Raw genomic sequence first — 21,540 nt, forward strand, 5'->3', positions numbered from 1 at the left:
TACTGTATCTTGCTGAACGTCAATGTAAATGATGTGGCGGCGCACGTTTGACCCCTCCGGTTGTATTTCCCGCAAGGTGCCGTGTCAGGTAAGCGACACAGGTGGATGAGCGCGCAGAAGCGGTCTTGGGTGTTGCGTTTCAGGCGGCAGCTGGCGAGCGAGGCCCGGCCCAGAGGTCACCCATTCCCCTCCTCTCCTCGTCCCCGTTCCCGCCTCCTCCTCACCCTCTCCCGGGCTCCGGGCAACCTCTCCGCTCCGGTCCCAGCCTGCCGTCACCTGATCTCTGCCCGGCTCGCATGGGAACAGTGCGGCGGCCGGCGACAATGGAGCTCTTAATAACGAGGCCCCCCCTCATGTTCAGGTGCCGAGTGGCCCGAGCGCGCCCCGTGTCAGCAGTGCCGGCATTCGGGTGTGTGGTCTTGCAGGCATGGCGATAATTGATCACATTGTGGAGGTGTGTAGCACGCACAAAGGCCGTGGAGGTGAGTGGTGTTAATCTTAGCCCGCGTGATAAGCATACAGCACGCTGATGCTATTTTTAAAATAATAGCTCACTTTTAAACTTGATCGTGCGCACTGGATATGACAGAGTGGAAAGATGTCAGCGTCATCAGTTACTACAGTGGACAGCTATTTAAAAATTGTTTTCTCATGTTGCAATTTAGTTGAGCAACATTCACTACAGTGGACAACTTTCATCAAATTTGAGCATCAGTCACTACAGTGAAACATTCAATGCAATATGTTGACAGCTACTCAAGATATTTTCTCCTCATTCTAATGCATCAGTCACTACAGGGCGCAACTACTCAAAAGCTGTTTTCTTTATGTGATAGAAACACATCAATCGCTACAGTTGACAACCAATCAAATATTTTTTTCCATGACCGTTTAGCATCAATCACTGCATTGGATAGATTTTGAAAACCTATTCAAGTTGAGCATGAGTCAGTAGTCAGTACAGCAGACAAAAGTAAACAATGTTTCAGTCACTCAATGGAAATCTATTAATAATGTTTTCTCCATTTCAATGTTGAGCATCAGACACTACAGAGTACAGCGATTTAAAAAGTATATTTTTTTTGGTCAAATTTGAGTTTCAGTCACTCCAGTGAGCAGCTATTCAAAAAAGGTTTTCTTGTGATTGTTGCACATCATTTACGTTGGACAAATATTCAAAAGATACACTACCAGTCAAAAGTTTGGATCCGGTTTTTAAATTGAAGGAAAGTATGGCCAAATTTTTGACTGGTGAAAGACATTCCATAAGGCATCAGTCACTACAATCGACAACTATTAAAATGATTTTTTTCCTCTGTCACAGATGAACAGCAGTCACTTCATGGAACTGCTGCTCAAAGGCTGTAATTTTTAATTTCAGTGTCACATCATTTACTACAGTTGAATCACTGTCCACTGTAGTGAGTGATGTACCTAGTGGACATAAAGTGAGCTAATGTCACTCCTTGCAAAACGTGTTGGTGGGGCAAAACCCTGAAGGAGTTTTTTTTTATAATTCCTGCACGAAAGGGTTAAGTCCACCTCTGAAGCCAAGTGTTAACTGGAGACCCTCACATGACGGAGCTCTCGTCGCTCTCAGCTCGTCAAACATGGCCGCCCCGTTTGGCGGCATTAGGTACCTCGCGAGCCGTTTCCGATGAGCTCACCGGCGGGTGTACGTCTGCATCCCTCAGTTTAAAATGAACGTTTTAACGATGTGCTAACGCTGGCCGACCCGGCCGACGCATAAACGGCCTCGCCGCTGTCGCTAGGTGACCGACGGCGGCCGAGTGGCCATTGGTGCTTCCGTGTTTGTTTGATCCCCGGCCTGCGTGGCACGCGCTTCCTGGCTCGAAATATACCATGGTCGCATTACGACGTTTGCACTTCCAGCGGCGGGTTCACACGGACCTCCTGTAGGGTCGCGTTGGGAGATTTTCTTTTTTTTTGGACGGATTATAGGTCACATCAATCATGGAAAAGATTTTGAAATGGTTTACAATTAATGGTTTTATATCGCATAACCCATAAGACGCCGTCCACGAGTCAGCTGTTGGGCATCAGCCACTGCAGTGGGCCGCTATTCAATCTGCTTTCTTCTATTCACTGAAGTCTCACTGTCAAAAGGAGTTTATTTGGTCCCTTGACAAATGAAACAGGCTTCACCAGGCTTCACTTGTGCTCTTAAAGCGTCACCAAGAAAAATTGAGTTAGCGAGCTCTTTCACCCTCTTTCTTTTCCTCCTGAGCAGCCGTCACCAAAGTTTCTCTTTGAAGGCACAAATGAGTCAGGATCGACTCTTCTGGAGGGGGAGTGCGGGGGGACTTACGTAGGCACTGATCCGATTACCCAGCAAGCGCCACCCTCCTGAAAAATGTGACTGTGGGCCGCAGCGCCGCTTTTTAACCTTCCGCTCGCGCGCCATGCTTTTGATGTTTGGGAGTCGAAAGTCGTTGACGTTAGCATCGCGTCAATACGATTTGGAATGGGAGCAAACCACGGTTGATTCTGTAGATGTGGTGGCACATAGAAAGCATGTATGGGAGGGTTCTGCGATGGGCACCTGAGAGAAGTCATTTGGGCATTTGATGGGAATATTTTGGCCCTGCTTTGCGATTGGCTGCCCGCCTCTCACCCAAAGTCAGTAGGGGGTCGGCGGCAGGACACCAGAAACTGACAGAATCAATGGATGGATGTTCAGGACATCTGATGGTTTCCTTTTGGGCATTTCATGGGAAGGTTTTGGGCATGTGATAGATGTGATTGGGAATGTTTTGTCCATCTGATGGGCATGCTTTGCTCATTTGATGGGTAGGTTTTGGCCACGAAATGGACCTATGGTGGAAATTATTCGGGAATGTTTTTGGCATCTGACGGAAGTGTTTTTGGAAAAGTGACAGATATGCTTTGGACATTTGATAGACACGTGACAGGCATGTTTGGGCAGGGGACCGATACATTTCAGCAATGTTTTGGGCATGCGTAAAAGTGTTTGGCATCGTTGGACTCTTAAGGTTTGTAATCAGATCCCTCAGATCCTGTCAAAGTTGGTTGTCGGGGGGTCAAGGTGCGAGAAAAGCGAGTTGATCCCATGCGGGATTTGCCACTGATGAGACGTCCCTGGCAAATTAACGACTGTCACAACATTTGGAGGACATCGCTAAGACCTTAATCGGAGCAGACAGCAGCTCGCGATTGACTTCTCAGAGTCTTCAATGAGCTGAGGAACCTGATTAGCGTGTATACTTGAGCACTTGTCCCCAATTGGGAAGGTCAAGTGGATTGTTCCCAAATGAAAAGCGATGCAGGTGCTTCACGGCAAAAGAGGGGCTTGTTTGGGGCGACTCCCGAAGAGGCCAGACTTGGAAAAATCACATTAACAAGCCGGATTGAAGCATCCGGAGAGACTCTGTGCAGCGGTTGATCCCATTAGAGCGATACTGCCGCCCGCACCCCCCACCCCCTAACCCCCCTCACCCCCATCCTGACTCCCTTCCTTCTCCGCCATCCTTCCTTTAAACCCACAGGAAATTGCGTTTTATGAAGCTGAATTAATTGACCATGAAACCGGCCCACGAGCACATCGGTGACAGATTATGTTCTTTGCGGATTCATCACGTGTTTACAGAGCGCTGTCAAACTACGCCTGCATGTGAAGTAAGGGCGAGGGTAATTAGCTTAGACTTTTACGACGCAAGCTTTGAGTCAATGTTTTGGGCATCGAACGGACAAGTTGGTGGCAAGGGATCGAAATGCGCGAGCGGTGATTGTGGGCATGCGATTGGTTCGTTTTGGGCATCTGAAGGATATGTTTTGTGAATTCTATAGGGATGTTTTGGGCGCATTTGATGGAAAGATTTGGATATGATTTATGCGTTGGAAGAGATTGTTTTGCACTGGATAGGAATGTGCTGGGCATGTCATGGGATTGAGATGGATATGCTTTGGGCATCTAATGGATGGTTTGTGCATTCTTTGTTTCAGTCAGTGATGGATGGGGTATTTTGACTGGAAAGCATATGTTTCATGCAATGATATCTTTTTAGGTTTATAAATAATGTTTTCGGGCATGTAATGGATATCTTTTGGGCACATTTTGACCATTTGATGGAAAGGTTTGGGGTATCTAATTGGGAATGTCAAGGCTACATTTTGGGAACGCGAAGAAAGTTTTGGACATTGGAATGTTTTGTGAAGAAAATGTTTTGGGGGTGATTCATCATGTCATGGGATTTTTTTGTTGTTGTTGTTGTTCGAAATTAGCGACGATTGTCATGACACCTTTTGACACTTAGATCAAGAAGTAGTCAAATGAGATCCGGAATGTGTTATTTTGCTCGAGATGAGTCCCACCAGCAACAGATGGCAAATTGTGGCTCCATTAGTCGGAGGCGCTCGCTTCGGTGGCTTCCGTCAACAACAAGGCGCGTGCTATTGATTCGTCGCCGAAAAGAAAATGACAACACAAAGTAAAAAACATCTACTTTGCAGCTCACGTGCATGTTTTGCTTCATTTTGGCGGGCGTGACGGATGTGCTCGACAATGGCTTCCTATGCTTTCACAAGTAAAACATTTTTATATTCCAGACCTTTTGACAAGTTTTGCATTGTGAAGTCCACCCCCCTCCCGCGGAGGTTCCCGATGTGCCGGTGACTGCGGGCCACTAATGGAGCCTAATGGTGCGGAAACAAAGAGTCTGTTTGCTAAGTCTAAGCAACAACAAACAGCTGCCTCCTGTTATTGAAACCGTCTTTATACAATATGACGCCATACATCACATGACATTAGATACGCCAGCACAGCTTCTCTTTGTTACATTAGAAAATAAGTATTATATTGTTATGAAGAATCACGTGCTCTGATCCATTCTATTCATAATGCTCATCAGTGTGAGGCTGCATGCCACTTGTGTGGCTATGGATCGTCGATCACAAATAATTTGTGTTTGGGAAAATTGTGGCACCTCTACTTACAAAATTAATTGGTTCTGGAAGAAATTTCTGAACTAGAAAATGATGTAAGACGAGACGCGTTTTCCATGTAAATGCCTTAATCCGTTCCAAACCCCTCCAAAAATGCATCAAAATATGTAACAAATACATGTTACAATTAGGTTATTACACAAAAAATGAGAGTTGTGAACAATGTAAAAAATAAAGAATAAAGTTGCAGCCCATACTGTATTTTTACGTTTCGTAATTTGAAATTTCTTTCATGGCACGAGGCAATATTTTACTGTTGGTAGTTTCGTGACTTGAAAATTTCGTATGAAGAGACGTTTGTAAGTAGAGGTACCACTGCATGTCGTGGACATATTTTGGAAAAGTGATGGCAATGTTTTGGTCATGTTTTGGGCAAGTGATTGACATGTTTGCGGCATTTGATGCACACGTTTTGGACATGTTTGCATATCTGGTGGATGTGTTTCGGCCCAATTTTCTGCCATAAATTTTCACAAGCAGCCATGTTATTTTTTCCTCAAGCGCAGTCAGTCCCATTTCCCGTTCTAAGGTTATCATTACATTTCCCTCACTGCCGCAGCTGGCATACGTCCGCGGATCACATTTGCTGATTTCGCATCTCTGGGCATTATAACATTCGTGGATGTTCCAAAATGTTCCATTCCCGCATCACAAGGAGGAGCCATGACTGGAATGTGCACCAATTAGGCATCCCAAGTGTCCCGGTGTTTTGTTTTTTTTCCCTCCCCATCGCCTAGTGTCTCTACTTGGCCCCCACCCAGTCCCGCCCTCACTGTCTGTCTGTGTAAACAACTTAATCACATTCAGAGGCTTGCGGGCTGCAAGTTGGGCCGCGGCTGTCAATCATCCAAGTTGGACTTCTTTGGCGGAAAAAAAAAAAAAAAAAAAGAATACGTCAGAGTCATGTTTTTGTGAAGACTACCTGTTCACACAACTGTGGCAGATGTTTGCTGGCTTCTTGACGCAAATGCACTTGATCCAAGATGATTGGGTTGTAATTACAGGCTGTAAAATGATAGCAGAAGACTGAGTGACTGCTTGAATTTCGGAGTGACGGGTGAAAGCTGCTGCATAATGGGAACACCTGGTCGGCCCGGAGGACGACCAACAGGGATGCGTTTGTGTGTGACATCACAGCAGGGGGTGCCCTGGGAGGCCACACTGGACAATTAGCGGAGATAAGACAACATGCTTTTGGTTGCCACTGATCAGAACAGGAAGGCCACAATCTACGGGAAGCCATTTACATTTTTATTCCTCGCACGAGAACCCAAAAAAAAGAACGTCGTGAGGTATCATCAAACACTTCAAGCTTGAAGAAAGCAGGAAGTTTTCAGAGTTTTCCACGTGAATAATTCAGGGATGTCCCCCCTCCCCCCACAACTTTCCAAAGGTTGTGAGCCATCGCTCCGCACGTCACAAAGACGCTTTTCATCCCAGCGTGTCCTCCGTTCCGTGCACGAAATGGCGCCACTGTCGTACGCGCACGGCATCTGCCCCACGGATGACAACCCGCCCCCACCCCCACCTCCGCAACCTCACTTGTTGTCTTTGCGGCGACATCACCTCGTAATGAACTCGGTGGGCTGATTTAAAGCGCCATTAGCATCACGAGGCGGCGGGCGGGCAGCGGGGAACGGCGGCGGCGGCGGCGGGCGCAGATGGCGGCGTGATCGTCGTAAATGTTAGCGAGGAAACGATGAGCAAACTTTGTGTGCCCAATATCCCGCATCGCTGGACTGGAAAATAAAAGACAAACAAAACGTGACGAGGCGTCTTTGAATGCACCCCCCCAAAAATGTGCAGAGTAGTGACACTCCAGTCGAGTTGTCTGACTCGTGCTGTCGGGCCTCCGCGTCTTTTTTTTAAATCTCACCGGGCGGCCATTGTGGAAGGTCGAACTGAGGCGAGGCATGCTGGGATATACGCGAGTCAATGGCCGCCTTATGGGGGGCTGGGGGGGGGGTGAACAGCACCGGTTGCTAGGATATGCAGGGCAGCTGGCGAAGTTAGCCAGCTGAACAGGAGCTCTATAATTGTTCGATTAAAAACACAAAGGTTGCTGCTCAGACTCTTTACTTTTGAAGCTAGAACTCGGGCAAGAAACCCAGTGCGACACAAATTTAGAATCCTAACCCAGATTTGAAACCTTCATTTCAAAGTGTCACACAATCTTAAAATCTTACTTTGAAACCTGAACTTTAAACCATATCCCTGTCTTGAAACCCAAAGACTGTCTTCACATCCTTTCTTTTAAACCTCATCTTGAAAATTGAACACGAGCTTGAAACAAACGGAGCTTTTGGCCGCCACTTTTACGTGACGGCGCGAGTGCCGAGTGAGTGCCGTGACTGAAGAGATATGATTTTAAAAAAATTAAATAAATGGCGCCAACTCGCCATTCGCCGGTTTGCATGTACGTAATTACGCAGGCGATATGAAACGCATGAAGCTATGACTCTGCCCGCATAAAAGCCGCTAAAGGTCCACAGAAACATCCTCTTGACTGAGCTGTCCTTCAGTTCCCGAGGAAATAATAAGAATAGGAGGCGAGTCTCCAGTAACTCGATAGCGAACTCGATGAAATGCAATCAGAACAAAGTGATGACAACGTCAAAGACGTGAGGATTCCTTCCTATCCTATTTCCTCCCCGCGCCCCCTTTATCCTTCCCGCGACATCGCTAGGCATTACCGTTGTGCTTGTCATCACCATCAGGCGGCAAAGTGCTTCGCACGATAGTGAATGCGCAAAATGAACACATTCCGGCAAAACATCATCTTAGTACAATGACTCGAGAACATTTGAACATTTTGCTGCCATCAAGGCTGCGTTTTTCTCGGCATGTAAATTTCGCACAGTGCTCAAGATGCGAACAGCCAAGCTCGGGCTAATGTTTCCATTCCAATTGTGGGTGCGGTGTCCCTGAGTTCAGATAACTTGGCCAAGGAGTAAATTACTCTGGAGTGTCTGAGCTATGCTTACGACAATGTTGTTGCTGTTCCACTCCAGTCCTGTGGGTGGCAGTAATGCATTACCGATGCCATTGAATGAGCTCAATTATATTCCTGTACTTATTCATTTTTCTTTCTTTGAAATGCATTAACTTTGAAATGTACAGGATATTTACAGTACATTATTCTCTTATTTTGTATTAAAACTAGATTCATAAATGATGTTTTTTTTTTGGGGTTTTTTCAAAAATATGGACACACTTTCTCGAGCAGGGGTGCACAAGTCTGGCCCTCGAGAGCATCGATTCAGGCTTCTCAGAACTGGCATTAAATATCGATATGGTGGACATTGGTTTTAGGGGATATGGAAGACATCGCAAAAGTGTTTCTGTTGTGTGTGAGGAACGTCCAGGGAATGTGGGGAAGGCCCTAAAGCAGCAGTCAGGTCTTTAATCAGTTCTGTGGTGGCGGTGGGTGGGTTGGTGGGTTCGGCCGTCATCCGTCCGGGGGTCCCAGTAGCCTCCACTAAGGAAAGCCGAGGTCTAGAGAGAGCGGCTCAGCATTACGTTCCCCAGCAGCGGACGAGGCTGCAGTGCAATCAGCGGCCAGTCATCAACTTCAAGCCACTTTGGCCCCTATTTAACCCTCGCATGTCCACCTCTCTGGAGCCCGCACGCTGGCGAAGGCTGTTGGTGTCCCATTTCTCTGCTGCTTTAGCCTCTGAACTGTGAGGACAGATGGGAAGGGACTTCAGCTCCCCATTAGGGACCTCCTGGGAGGCCAGATAGGTCCCGGAGAGATACATTTCAATAGAAGCCCAAGTGGCATTCATTCTGCACAGGAATTCAGAGATGACATATTTTAAATGACACTGAAAATCAATTGAAATGTACTGTTGATTGGGCATTTCAAAGAAGGTTTGGAAATTAATGTTCAAAAAAGTGCGATGGTTTCAAGTCTGAGTTAGGGTTTCAAATGCGGATTAGGGTTTCAAGCAGAGTGAGTGTTTTGATCCCTTGGCAAGTACGGTAGGCCTACACAACTTGCAGCATAATACAACATTGGTACATAAACTACTTGGTGAAGCAGCAAGTGGCTCATTACCCAAACACATGTTTGCAAGTAAGTATAAATAATTGTATGTTTGTCACCTCATACTATAAAGAGAAAAAAACGGATCCATCGTCACTTTGGCCGTTATGCCGGATGCGAGGGCATCATTCAAAAGTCATTTACCGGCCCGTCTCATAAGATCAGCATGAGTGGCTGTTTACGACCCGGCTGCGATTCTTCACAGGCTTGTAAAAGAAACTCTGCGTTGGTGGAATTCACTTAAGATAACAAGGGGCAGACGGGATGAGGTGAGAGAACACATCCCGCTTGCAAGGGGAAGGTCAGAAGGCCGACCGATGGTACGACTGGTGTGAAAACGATCGTCCATACGTTAATCAATCATTTGTCTTCCTCCATGCCATCCAGTCATGTACCATTCTTACAGCATTCACCCATACGTACGTTCTCCAATCATCCGTCAGTCTGGTTATCCGTCCTATACAAACAAGTCAAATGTTTCGCTTGCGGTAGACATGAGAAAATAAACAATTTAGATTCGAAATTCCTCGAGTGACTATCATTCATGGTTCAGCATCAGTCAGACTTCATACAACCTTTATGTTGCCTCCAGCCAAATGTTACATGACGCAGTACCGTATTTTCCATCCAGTACATCAAGTACCTTGTACAGTTGTATTGCTCGATACGTATCATGGCCACCCCTTTGCGGTGTGAAACGCAAGCCAACCTCAACGGGGCAGAAGTGGTGCAGACGGAGGAGCTTTTTCCTCCATCGATAATTCAAACAAACCGGTGGCCCACAATCCTGGATCCAGCTGGCACAATCCGTGTAAACAACGCAAGCAAGAACTCCCGAGTCGCGGGCGGCAGAAAGGCCGCATCTGGGATCGGCGTGTCAAGAAAAACTTGAGATGTTAGCGATACGGAACACCCCCCCCCCCCCCGGATGGTTCATCCCAACGGTCGGGAGAAATAATCCGTGTTTACTTCTGGGAACGTCCTCGCTCGAGCGCCGCGAAGACGTGACGGCTCGCTCAGATCCGTCTCAAATGGGCACGGCGTCAACGTGACGGAAGGTGAAAACAAATCCCTCTTCGGACTCATGTGAACCTAACTTTTCCCACATGGAAAGACAGACATTCCGGGAAAAGTCTGGCTCGGCTGAGAAGCCTCAAACCTGAGATTTGGTTGGTGATACTGCATGCTGGCAAAGACCGCCCGCGTGGCTCCGCCCACAGAGGACAACCCTTAGCCAAAGTGACGCTACGCCTGGCTTTTATCAACATGTAGAGGAGCCATTTGTTGGCATCTGGTCACGTCCATGACCACGCAGACGATTATAAACGAGGCAAACGTCCAACAAGTCTTAAATTAGTGCCACGGGTCATGTGAGTCTTAATATTTAACTCCTGTAACCAAGAAACCATGTTTTTGCGAGATGAGTGTTCCAAGTTTTGCGCCATCCAATTGTTCAGCATTTGTGCTTCAAATCAGAAGAATGGTTTATGAACCAAACTTGGAGGTTGGTTTCCAACGCAAACATGAGCTGTATTGTCGAAAATGGCAGCAGGCTTCCATGGTGTTTTTTGGGCAGCTTTTGAGACTTTTTTTTGTTTTTGTTTGTTATATGCTTCAAATCCATGATGGACATGCCAATCAAATTTCACACTGCTAAGTGAAACTAGCTTCAAGGGCTGAATTAAAATAAAAATCTTGTGGTTATTTGAGTTTTGTGTTGAGTCATCAAACTTGAAAAAAAAGTCTTTTAAAAGCAGTTGTGCTTGTGGCACTTTGAAGCCGAACGCAGCACAAAGTCAGCCGTAAAAAATGGGTGGGATGAAAGAGTCTTTAATCTGCCTGGGGTGGAGGGGGGGGGCGGGGGGGGGGGGGGGGCAAAGCACAAAAAGAATCAGATCGGCGTCATGGTAACAAGGTCACTCCGAGCACTACAAACAAAAAGCCTCAACGTTGACTAATGTAATTTTACAAAATGTAAACATTGCAATATACTTCCACTCTTTTGCCAAAAGTATTTGGAGACCTACAGGAAAATGAGTGCTCTGAGTGTGCAGCAATTCCACGGATTTAGTGTAGAGTGGCTAGATGGAAGCAACTTCTTGGTAAAAAGCACTTTGCAGTCCAATTGGGAGTTTTGCCAAAAGCACGTAAATGACTCTCAGACCATAAGAAGCACAATTCTGTGGTCTGATGAGACAAACATTGAACCTGAAGATTTCTGCAAAGATGGGAAAACGGCTGTGCATCGCCACTCCCGATTCAATCTGGTGGAGCAAGAAAGGTGATACAAAAAGGAAAGTTTCAACTGGCCAAAGATACGTGTGCCAAGCTTGTGGCATCATGCATCCGACTTGAGGCATTTACAGCTGCGCTGTATGTCTGCAAGCTGATTATTAAGGCAATGTTTTGCGATATCTTTGGTCGAATCAGAGGTCGCTTTCATGGGATCGCCTCGCACCACCTGTGCCATGACAGTGCAGTGTAAGTCGCGAAACCGGATGCTCAGCAGAGGTCGCGGGGTCTTTTTACTGGCACGGATTTACCCATCCACTTATCATTCCCGAGCCATCAGCAGCTCGGCTGGCGAGCGACATCGGAGAGCGATTTCGAATACACCGCACGCAAAGCGATGACAACACACACATGGAGATTAATGGAGCAGCTCGGGATTCTTTTTTTTTTTTGGTTCTGTGTGAGCCGGCCCACTAAATGGATTTGATCACCAACAGTGGTTCAGTTCCAATCACCTTTCAAATAAGAACAACTGGATTCTGATGAACGTAAGCATTGTTTGTCAACAGTGAGGATAACAAAAGACTAGCGCTGTTCAGTTCAAACATACAAATAAAAAACATTTCCAAAGTTGTCCTTTGTTTTTTGTCCTGTTTTTTTCTTCCATAAAACAACACACAGAACAAAAAAAGTATAATAATAATTGATTATTTTATATATATTTATTAACTTATATCTTCAACTCAAAAAAGTGCACAGCAGATTTGATTTCTTAATTTTTCAAATGTAATAGTTTTATTGGAGACACTAGAATATAGTGCCTTTTTTTAAATGTAGTTTTTAATGTTAATAGTTAATTTTTTAATTATTTTTTGTTCTTTTAACTCTTTCTTTTAATGCTTCTTTTAATTTGGGTCACTTTAACATCTGCCCTTTTAATTTCTTCATAAATACACCAATATTTCTTTCTCAATGATTTCATTTGAATTCTTTTTACACTACAGCAAAATTGCCCCCCCCCCAACTTCCTGCTCCACCCAATAAATTAGGATTTACTGGACATGGTTTTCACTGGGCTCCGCCCCCTTTTACTAGATACAAATACTGCATGTATGCAGGCATCTCTTTTTTTTAATCAATAAGGGAAGCATGTTACATTGCAAATACGATTAACAAGTTCACAGAAAGCTGTCAAGTTGTCTTGATTTCTTTCGACAGTTGCCAACAATACGACATGCGCGTCAGCAGCACCGACGGGGCGGAACGGCAATGACCCTTTACGAGCGACCCTGCCCGACATCTTCGGGACGTGTCAGAGACGTTTCGGGGCACTGCTGACAAATAAGTTGTCAGCGTTCAGGTTGTGCTTATCCCCGTCGACGTTCCTCGCACCGTGGCTCCGTTCCAGAAACAAACGCAGGAGATAAACTTCAGTGCGGAGACAACGTGTGGATGAGGGGAAACAGCTAGTGGAATGTTTGGAGTGCACGCGCGGGGATTTAGCGTAGCATGACTCAATGCTAATGCTTTGGCTCCAGGTTATTTCAAAGCGTAACCTTTTACGTGACAATGTCCAGGTGCCTGTTAAAGCTGAAATATGCTCTTTGCGAGCCGTTGGCATTCTCGCCAGGAAAGTATTAGGGAATACTGCCACGCACGCACAAGCACACACGTGCGGAGCATTAGCAAAAAATGGCAGTTTGTTTCATTTTGAAGTCGGATGCGCGTGAAGCCCAAGCATCGCTCATCAAGTTGCAGCAGCCAGCGGTTCGTTCGTGCACGCAGCTGATGCATTAGCTTGTCACCTCCTCAGGAATGGCACAAAAGTTGCTATTAAAAAACATGATGTAATATTAAATCTTAACGAGGAGCAGATAAATGGCTTGGGTACACGCCGTCCATTTTATGCAGCACCTAAAACAATGCTTTTCCATTGTCCATCGGAAACTTTGCTGTTCCACCCCAAAAAAACCCCTCCAAATTTCACATGTCCCCTCAAGCAGAAAAAGACTTTAAACTACAAAGTATGAAAACACTAGCGCCAACCCCCCCCAAAGAAATCCCATTATCTCAACCCCAGCTGTTGTATTTTTTAATGCATCTTTTTTCATCCAGCATAAAGATAAAAACAAGTATTAATTTACATTTATCCATTTTCATTTTATTTCTATCCACTATTTCCAGATCACTTTTTTTTTTGCCATTTCATTTATTTATTTACCTTTTTATCCACTAAACAGAAACATCAGCCATTTTGGTTATTTAGATGAATTTTGAGCAAAATAAAAAAAAAATAATAATAATAAAAAAAATTGTTTTAGCAAAAAAAAAAGAAGCTATTTCCATTTTTATTTTGCCTTTTTTTATTTTTTGCCATTTATTCATGTAATAAAAAAGTTACTTTATATATTCTTTATTTCATTTTATTTTTTTAATCAATTCCATTTGCAACGCTGACCTGGCTGTAGACAGCAGAGTAAAAACAAAGCAAAATAAAATCTAATTCACAAATATGGTCATGTGGGTAAAAACCCATTATTGGCATCACATCCCAATGTCCATCCCTCCCTCCATTTTCTAATCGCCGATCCTCACAATGGTCGCGGGGCACACCCCGAACTGGTCGCCAGCCAATCGCAGACATCCCAACGTGAAGACTTCAAACAGTGTCGACGTCGTCAGGAATGAAAAAACAGCATTCAAACGACTCGAATGCTCGTAAAAAGAGTCTGCGCTTTACTTTGAGCAACTTCTACAAAGTCATCATAAAAGTCTGTCTTATGGCCGCATAAAGGAGGATGAGTCTGGAAGAAGAGTGCGCTCAACATTCCACTCTGCGATGATGTGTGTATTCCCTCCGACGTTTATGGCTTGCCGTAATGGATTGCGGCCCCGTTAAAGATTCCCTAACTGCTCCGTCTTTTAGTGCCAAGCGGATTTGCGTTTGGCACGCCGCCTTTTCTCTCCCGAGAGCGCTACACTTTCAATTAAGCGCTACCGGTGCTTTTCCTGCCGCCTCATAACTTGATTTTTTTTCCCTCGCATTTTCACGAGCCACAGTAATCCACAGCCTCCTGCCTTCACCTGGAACAGTTTCTTTTTTTTTCCCTGTATCCATTTGTGAAGCTGTACATGGGGACGAAACTATTGGGACACGGCTCTCGATTGACTAATGAATCAATCAGGATGGACAACAGCTCTTGCACCTGACAACAAAGCACTAAAGGCTAACATGAACCCTAAATAATAAATCATCACAGCCCGAACCCCTAATCCTACACGATGCTAACCCGTAACCGGAACCCAACTGTCTCAGTTCCCGAACAAGGGTGCTCACGTCAATGGATAACTTAACGGGCAATGTCACGCATCAGCGAGTCCTGTTTAGAAAGTCACAGGTGAATAGATGTCTGCTGTCATGCCTCACGGGCCGCAATTTGGATGAAGTTGCACTATAAAAAGGGGTTTGGCGTTTCCCGGTTTCCTGCAATCAGAAAAACGCAGATGATTCACTTGAATCGGGAGAGACACACCGGAAATCCTGCGGGGAACGACGACGTTGTCTCAAGTGAACGGAATCCCACTGGGCAGTGTCTCGAGGCCACAAAATCAACTGAATTTACTTCCATTCAGTTCAAGGTGTCATAATCTCACCAAAAAAAAAGAAAAAACGGACGTGAAATCAAAAGGACACGCTGTGTGCCATAAGACAACCGACGAGGTATTAAGATTTGTGAAGAACAAAAGGGGCTCGTCCCTTCATCGCAAGGTGATTTCCACCTAGTCCTGCTCCATTCAATCTTTCAACAGTGGAACACAACGGAATCCTCTGCGTTATTGTTTGAACCCGTTATCACTCCTGTGCCCTTTCGACAGCGTGAAACATTTGGCAATGACACACCGTTTGCGAGTCCAAAACGCAAAGCAGACATGACAAATTGACGGTGAGAGACCGCATCCATCGTGATGCATAGCATTGAAATTTTTCCGCCAGGACTGCCCTGCCACAACATCGAGTAGGAAGTGGGGGGGGGGGGGCAAAGTGATAAATGTCCCTTCACGTCACAGACCTCAAATGCGCTCATAGATTACACCGACACGCCGGACGCCGTCTGACACAAAGGCGTCGGGACGACGGCTCATCTTTCTTCCCGCTCATCTTTCCGTTTTGTTTTGTTTTGTTTTTAATCGATTATGCCAAGGACCTTAGGACAAACAGGCTAAAAATATCACTCGGTTTGTTTGTGGTCGGATAGGATGGAGTTCAGGACAACAAAGAGGAGGTTCTCAAAGCACCCGAATGTGCTAGCGAAACCTTGTGGCAACGTCTCATGGCAGTCGTCTTGATTCTTGACAAGGAACCAGCGAGGAACATGTGCTAGCATTCGTCACTTGTCAGTAAAATACACTTTAGGGATCACGAGCGATTGAGCCGCAAGTGCGACATCTGCTTGCTCGTGTAGCGTCTTGACATTTCACTTCTGCTGATCCCTTGATTCCTGCGTGACCCAAGGTTGCATCTTCACCAGAGCAGCTGGGAGCTATTGTGCGACCAGTGGAATGGGTGATGGGCTAACGAGACCTTCCCGGGATCAGGACAGCTATCTCTCTGTTTATCCTGTTCCCGGAGTCTATCACGCAGGCTTACTTTGGGGGCTAGAACCGGAGTATACGCCGGATTTGTTTGAACCCAGAATGTCCGACCCTAAGGCTCAACACTAAGGCATGGGATGGAAAGAAAACATCTTTTCTGTCTTTGGGGAACTATATGAGCACCACCGAAGTGAGTCTGTGAGTGTTGGGTAAAACCAGAAGCATCATCATCACCCCATCCCTTAACCCCAACTCTAATTCCTAAACCTCAACCCTATCCGAAACCATAACTCCACCCTTAAGAACAACCCTAACTCCAACCCTATCCCCAACTCTGTGATTTTGGTTTTCAAGAACCCAACCCAGAATTCCCGCAGCAACATTTTGAAAGACTTAAAGGCAACTTGACTTCATCCTAGTCTTAAGACCTTCTTTTTGGGGCAGAAGTTAAGAGCATCTTTTCAGATTCAAAGCTCAAAAGGTCTTGACCACAAAAAAGACTACAATTCCACCTTCTACGGTCGGGCCAGATGACACCAATCAGGGTATGGCCTGCCCTTGTTCAACACCCAGCTGCGTTTCATTTTAAGTCAAGTCAGACTCTTGTCCGTTAAGTTGTTAGTTTCACCTTATTTGCCACATTCTTGTCTTTGGGTTAATGTCCTCATTTTTTCCCCCCCCCGCATTGTTGTGACACATCGTGATCGGGATGAGCAATGTCCTTTTGGAGAACTTCTGGCACCCACGCCGGCAGGTTCATTCTTCACCGCGACTGCTCTCCTCTCCTCCGCACGCCTCCTTATCATTTTCCCTCCAAAGGCTGTCACCGCTTCCCTCCCTGCCCCAAACTTTCCCTACATTCCCTCTCTGCTCGACGTTGACTGCAGTCTGCGGGCGCTTTGTGATAGGGGTTAATAGATGGGGGCAGGATGAAGCTTTGTGTCCCGCTGTCGCAAAAATTGCCATTTGTTTTGTGCGGGGATCAGCGAGGGGATCTGGGGTGAGCTCCCGCGGGACGTTCCGGACTAATGTATCACGACAAAGCCATTAGACACTGTCGGCGAGAGAACGTCCAATCGCGGCATCCGCTCGGCACTCATTTCACACTATTCCTGTGCGTGATCGCCGCTTCCTTTTATGCCTCTTTTATGTGGCTGGAAAATTGGACAACAGATGTTAATTACAATCCTTCAGCGGGATTTGACGAGGGGAGAGATGAGACAGTAAAATGGATTCCAAACATCCTCCTACTTTTTAAAACGGAATCTCACTTAACTTTAGTGTTTGGGCACTAAAAAAAATGTGTGTTGGTGAATGATTGATCGCTTCGAAGATGTGGCAGAATGATCGTGTTTAACAGAGGTGTGCAAGTTCAAACGGTAGGACTGAATGTCATGAAATGATCCTTATTTTTACATCCTATTTTTCATAATTACGTATCGTTGACCGTACTTATCAAATCTGTCAACGTTGGTGATCCCTAGCGTGTCATAGCAGGAATGGGCGAATCCATTTTTTATTTTTTTTACGTTTGTGTAGTTAATTCAAACCACGTGAAGCTCCGCCGAAGGGCGGCAAAACGCAACTCCCAATCTGCGGAGCGGTCTGATGTGGCCTCGTCAGGACGCTCGCTGCACAAGCACTCGGGGAATGAAAAGATGTTTCCAGACTACCACAGGGTGTCGGATTTCCTGTGTTTGGGGAAAGGGCCCCCCCCCCCCCCCCCCCCACTAAAACGCTCCTGGAATCGACTGGCTTTCATTGCGTGAAGTCCTGAATTTGTTTGTCTATTGGAACTTTATTTCATCCAACATTTGGGAAGGATAAAACCAGGCTTGTCATACCTACTTTGCACTTTTATTGTTGAAGAAAAGCAGCGTGCTAACCAGAGAGCCGTTTTAAATGCTCATATGCGCTAAGACTGCAGCTGCACCGGTATCACTTACGTCTTTTATCTCACCTGATACTTTTCTTGACACTCCGATGAGAACCCTAAATGCGCTCTGCTCAATATCGGACATTTCTACACTTAAAATCACATATTATCCACTTCTTCCCACTCACCCCAAACTAAATCTCTAACAGTTATTACAGATGTGGTGAGAAAAAAAAATTGTTACAATTGCACAACTCACAAAAAAGTTCGGGATATAAATTTCAGGACGAGCTTAAAATGCATTCAAACCTTTACGGGTGAACTCAACGTGACCTCTAAGCTTTTGAATGCACATTCTAACTGTTAAATGCGTCTTGTGTTCCTTTATGCACAAGTTGCTGTTCTCGAACGAGGAGCTTAATGGCAAAATTCCTAACAGGCGTTTGATCCGAATCGACCCAAAAAAATAAAAATAAAAGTGCTTATTCAATTCGAGCTGGTGTTGAAACACTTTTGACACCATGAGACCAAGATGACCCTTAACAACGGATAAGTTGACCACTGATCTTAGAGTGTCATCAGCAGGTTGCAACAGAGGTACAGAGAGACTGGAAGAGTCACAGAAAGATGTAGAATCGGATGTATTTCTGCCACATCGTATGCCGATGATGCATTGCCCAGAGAAACCGGATGATGAATGCCAACTCAACTCCAGTGTCACGGCAGACCATTCCGAACCGTTTACGTGGGCGACCATGCGAGGGCACCCGACCACACCAACATCAACATCTTGCATGCGCCACGGAGCATTTGCGCCGGACGACGGGCCAGTGGGCCTCAAATGTTGTTCTCAAAATGGCCGACTTCCTGTGTCTTTTCAACATTGCTCCTTGAGACGAATTGTTTTTTTTTGGTATGTGTGTGTGTGTCTCCACTCATGATAGACGCGCCAACCAAATTTCACACTCAATGAAACTGGCTTTGAGAGCTGATTTCTCTCCCCCCCCCCCCCCCTCCAAAAATTACAACATGCTCAGGCTCATAATATTGCTCACTGCAACGAACTGCATCATGTAAATCAGTTGACACCTTTACAAAAAGATTGCACACGTCAGTCGAAGGCCAAACAGATGTACGCCACTGCGTCATTAATCGAGAATGTTCAACACCTCCGACCCCAAACGTGTGCAAGAATTTGAGTTTTGGGACAAACCAACTAATAATATAAAGAAATGTCCTTAAAATGGCGAGGAAAGCCAGTAGTCAAGAAACAGATTACTGGCTTGATTTTGGCATATTAAACCAGGCGACACCTTGGAATAATTAAAGGGGGCGAGAGGTGGGGGGTGGGGGGGGGGTCTGTTTAAACAGCTGTTGAAGAAATCGACGGCAACAACAACATTTTGGGTCGTTTGGAAGTTCGAAGCGAGCCGCCGAGGACTCGCTGACATGTTTGTCAACGGGCAGGTGTTAGTGTTTGCCATCGTCTTCTTCAAGTGGCGGATCGCTGACGAAAAATGAGGGGAAAAGAGCAAGCGAAGCGCTTACACACGGCAGATCGTAATGTCTTATTATTTTCCGACGTTTTGTAGAAGTATGAATGTGGTCAGAAGGCCTTGTGTGCTGCATTCCGTGCGTCAGCTCTATGCAATCTTCCCTAGACTATCACACGGAAATCTTATTTGGATTATCAGGATTATTTTGGAAGAAATTCTGAAATCGGATGAAAATAAGTCTTTGACTGTATAGTTTTAGAGAAATAAATGGGAATTTTATGATTATGTTGTCTTTTACGGTGGGGGAGGAGGGAGGAGCGATTTTGTCACGACAAAGTCGGGGGATTTTAAAGACAAATAATTAAAATAAAAAAAACTAAAGTTGGAATCTTATTGGAACCTTGGTGACTTCTTTGAGAAAATAGTTGTAATTTTGTGTGTTAAAAAAAGTAAGACTCTTCTTAGAATGAAGTCATATTTTCTGAGAAATCGAAATGCAACACTAGTCTGAGCTATAAAGCAGTTTTTCTTTCAAAATGTTTGAATCTTATGGGAGTAATCATAATTATTTTTTTAAAAAGCATTCATTTTGCAACAAATTCATTTCTTTTCAGAAAAAAATTATACAAGTCATTTTTTTCTTATTCCATTTTCAACAAAACAAGCAAAGCAACATTGTGAGAAGCAACTTGCAACAATAAAAGGTGCAGTCAGCCTTACCTTTGGATGTTTCTGATCATGTTGCTTTTGTCTTTGGCTTGGCAGTGGAAAAACAAAATGAAATATGAAGGCTTGCAATCAAAACTTTGACTCCAAGGGAGATCAACTCATGTGAAGCTGTTCCATCTCGTCCCGTTTTTATTCAGGTTCCGGTTAGCTAAAGCAGCTAGCATTAGCTTGGCATTTCAGCAGAGAATAATCAAAACAAGCAATGCTGTCTAATTGGAAAAGGTTGCCACCTTGGAATGTGACCAACAATCACAATGTAGATGCTCCCTGCTCAGGTGAAGAGTCATTTCCTGTCACATGGTATTCACCATACTTGCCCCGCCCCCCAAAAGAGGAAATTCCTCATATTTTCAGGTGTATATTACACAACGGCATTCATGGAATAAATCGCACTGGGCACGCCACAGACATGGTTCCCGAGATTTATCGACATGTTAACCTTTGACCCTACGTATGTGCTTCCCGGCCGGCCACAAATATTTTACTGCTGTCACTTTGCTTGACCTGTACAACTCCACTTGAGAATAAAGCATGAGAGAAATTGCAAAAGGACCAGACGAGCAATGCAGTTTCACAGCTTGTTTTGTTCCGTTGTTTATTTTTGTACATTTTAAAAGTTTCAAAGCTTGCTCGGTATCGGGGAACAAAGCACACAACAACAATGATGATTATCCCCCCCGAGTCAGCCTGACCGCTTGTTTATTGTCCGTTAGCATTAGCAATGTCGTTAAAACACCAAAGAAGAAGTGACACGTGAAATGTCGCCATGTTTGAGGAAGTCCACTCACCCTCCATGAATCGCCTTCTTGTTCACGGCGGCCTCCCCCTCCAACTGCACCAAGTGACCCCCGCACGGGGAAGTTTTAAGCAGCTGCCCTTTGACTCTCACGTCTCCACATTAACGCGTGAGAAAATAGTGAAATTATGACTACTTAACGCCGGTCGCTGTGTGTCTGGAGCTGTTGGCAATGACGCCGTGAGTCCTCATCGCCCCCGTAATGAACCCTTTCACACAGGCCTGTTATACTTTTTTTTTTGCCTTCATGAGAATAAAAAGCATTATTATACAGTGAGACTTCTTACACGATTATGTATCGGTCTATTTCTAAAAAAAAAAAAAAAAAATGCAACTAGAACTATGACACTTGGTCATACTACAGTCAAGGCTTTCTTGCAGGCCTGTGCAGGTCAATCTGTAGCTAAAGCTCGACCTCTAGTGGACAATACAAAAAGTACACTTGTTGTTGCGGAATAATCAAGACTGCAATTTGACATGTCCAAGTTTCCAATGTTGAGTGTCGTACTTTGCTTTCCAATGTGACACATACAAATTTCATTGCTATGGTCCTCCAATGTGGCATTTTTATGCTGGCTATAAATTCAGCCTTCAAATGTGTCTTCTGTTGCTTCAAATACAATCAAAATCAAATGGGCCTTTAAATGCCGAGTTCCAAGGAAGATTTCAATTGTCTCTAATCTATAATTGCAGTCTTCAATGGTAGCCTATTAATGCAGCAAACAAATCCTAGAGTTGTTTTCCCATTTTTTGCAAGAAGCATCACTGTGTTCCGATCTGTCCTTCAAAT

This window comes from Hippocampus guttulatus, chromosome 19 (assembly GCF_054856545.1).
Source record: "Hippocampus guttulatus isolate MCC_2025c chromosome 19, RoL_Hgut_1.0, whole genome shotgun sequence".
Lineage (NCBI taxonomy): Eukaryota > Metazoa > Chordata > Actinopteri > Syngnathiformes > Syngnathidae > Hippocampus > Hippocampus guttulatus.